Source organism: Triticum dicoccoides, chromosome 2B (genome assembly GCF_002162155.2).
Source record: "Triticum dicoccoides isolate Atlit2015 ecotype Zavitan chromosome 2B, WEW_v2.0, whole genome shotgun sequence".
In the NCBI taxonomy this organism is placed as follows: Eukaryota; Viridiplantae; Streptophyta; class Magnoliopsida; order Poales; family Poaceae; genus Triticum; species Triticum dicoccoides.
In genome coordinates, this window is record NC_041383.1 from 37,994,584 (window position 1) to 37,997,358 (window position 2,775).

The window sequence follows — 2,775 nt, forward strand, 5'->3', positions numbered from 1 at the left end:
GCGGGCGCGTGGCCGGAGCTACGACTGCTGTCGTCGTTCGTGCGCTGGTCAGCGCCGTCGTCGCTCATCCGCGCGGCCACCAGCCTCCCTGACACTGGCAAACATGTCTAATGGATGCATTGTGCTCGGATCTATCACCTGGCAGGTAGAACATGAAGCGGGAGGCGCTACACCGCCGTTGTACACCGGCCGTCATGCATCGGCCGTCGTGTCAGATTCTTCGTCGCTACCATGCCCCGGCCTCCCTCCTGTATTCCTAAGCTCCCTCCTAGCCTCCCAAAGTCGCCGCACACCTCCACGACGAGCCCCACTACCTCCAGTGCCCTCCATGCGTCGCCGTGCTCCGGTGCATGCTCTGCAGTGACCGCCGGCCGGTCCAAATGAGCCGCCCGGTCCGGCTCGGGCTTCGTCGCTGACGGTCCGTCCCTGAAAACAGGACCGCGACGCTGCTCGGTCCGGTCTGGTCCGTACCACCGACGGCCGGTCCAAACGACGGCTCGGTCAGGGACCGGACCGGCCCGGACCGTGTCCACCCTAAGTTGAGGTTCTCCAGGACGGGGCTCTGGGCGACGACGAAGTCGATGTCCCCGTCCTCCATGACGACGTTGCAGATGTCGAGTTCACGGAGATGGGGATTTGCGGCGGGCAACCTGGCTGTAGAGGAATAGGATGCAACTCTCAATATTCATTGGATGCATATGCACATGTATATATAGTACTACAAGGGGAAGTCATATCCTTATAACTGTACACAAGGAGGAAGACTTGGAGTACAAGGAATACATGTGCTAAATACATATACTCAACACTGTCCACGTCTGAGAACTTCCAGAGGCCGATGTAGAGGTGGGTGAGGGTGGTGACGGTGAAGAGCACGGACGGGAGGGGCACGTCGAGCGGCCACGGGTGGTTCACAAGGACCAGCTCCTGGACGCCCTTGGCGGTGAGGAGCTGGAGCCAGCGTGCGAGCTGGGGCTGGTACGCGCTCATGTGGCTGCTGGTGAGATGGAAGTAGGGGGTGGCCCCAAGTGCGCCTCTAGGGTATTGGATATGGCGGTGATGATGGCCGGCGAGTCGGTGGGCGTGAGGGGAAAGTTTTGACCTTTGGGGCGGAGGTGGGCGGAGGTGAGGATGATGGGCGCGTCAGCGGTGTCGCAGGCGGGCAGGTTAGGGATGAGCTCGGTGCAGATGTAGGTGAGTAGCTGCTCCGTGGATCGGCCTCCGTCGCGGGGTCGGCGTTGGTGAATGGCGCCATTTCGGGCGGCGGCGGGCGTGCTCATCCCTAACCATTTAGGGTTGGGGATCTGGGAGTGGTGACTGAAGTGAAGCAGAGTGATTCCCATTTTATAGTTTTTAGATTTTAGTTGGTCCAAATTCCTACGCAGCCACCTTGTCTGCGGGCCTACCATGAGTCAGCTACTTACTATTTATCGCTCTTGTTATTTAGTTCAGTTTCACTAAAGCACCTCTAGATGTGCCATAAGTATTGCACATCTAAGTCCTATGTTATTGATTTTACATCGAGATTTGTGTGGATATTTTCTTTTTCTTTTCCTCTTTGTGTCTATTTATTTACTGCTCTTACATTTTTTCCTCTAGCTAGGGTTCTACCCATCTCTCAGCGGTGCTCTAGCCGATGTTGAGTTTCATTCCCCGATCCCGGCCATCCCTCGAGTTCTAGGCTCAGACCTATCAAGGGGTGATCCCTGGATCGACGCCGCGTCTGCCTTAGGTTTTTCATTGTGATATGGGGTTTAGGTTTTCTCGGCCCGCCGATCTCAACCTCGGGTTGGAGCATGATGGCAAGTGGCGCGTCGGGATATGGAACTACTCTAGATGGTGTGGAAACCATGATGAAGGAGCTAGGGCTTCATGAAGAGGACCGCGATGATGTGGTCCTCGAACAGGAGGTGTCGCCGACGAAGGATACCCTCTGGATGGTCATCGTCAGAGTTCATACAGATAAGACTTAGAGTTGGTACTAGTTTTTCAAAAATATGATAGCTTCCTGGGATCTATACAAATAAGTGAAGATCCGTCCCTTAGATGATAATTTATATAGGCTCTGGATTTCTGTTTCGTTGAGTGGGAGAGAGTCATGGAATATGGCCCTTGGAACTTCCATGACGGTGTGGTGATCATTGCCCCTTATGATGGTTTTTCAAGCCATCATCAACGAATACACTAGAGATGTGGGTTCAAATCCATGATCTACCTGATGGGCATGTGCATCCTTTGAAATCATTGGCAACCAAGGTTGGAGAGTTTGTGTGTGCAGAGCCTCAGTTCCATGACTTCTCACGGAATTTTATATAGAGTTAAAGTCAAGGTAAACATTTGCAGACCACTGAAAAATATTGTTACGATGATCAAAGATAACAAGAAGCAAATCTTTCTTGTTAGGAACGGGCGTATGCCTGATTGGCCTGTTGTTTGTGGTCATTTGGGCCATCTATTTAAAGAACATTGGGATGTTGTGTGATACATCTCCAACGTATTTATAATTTTTGATTGTTTCATGCTATTATATTACCCGTTTTGGATGTTCATGGGCTTTACTTTACACATTTATATCATTTTTGGGACTAACCTACTAACCGGAGGCCCAGCCCGTATTGCTGTTTTTTTGCCTATTTCAGTATTTCAAAGAAAAGGAATATCAAACGGAGTCCAAACGGAATGAAACCTTCGGGAGCGTGATTTTTGGAACGAACGTGATCCAGAGGACTGTGAGTGCAAGTCAAGTAGGAGTCGAGGCGGCCACGAGGGTGGAGG

At 52.0% G+C, this 2,775-nt stretch overlaps 1 pseudogene; it reads right to left on the bottom strand.

Annotated features, from left to right (window-relative positions):
* LOC119360350 overlaps nucleotides 1-2,775 on the bottom strand; it is an 11,984-nt pseudogene that overhangs the window by 1,796 nt on the left and 7,413 nt on the right.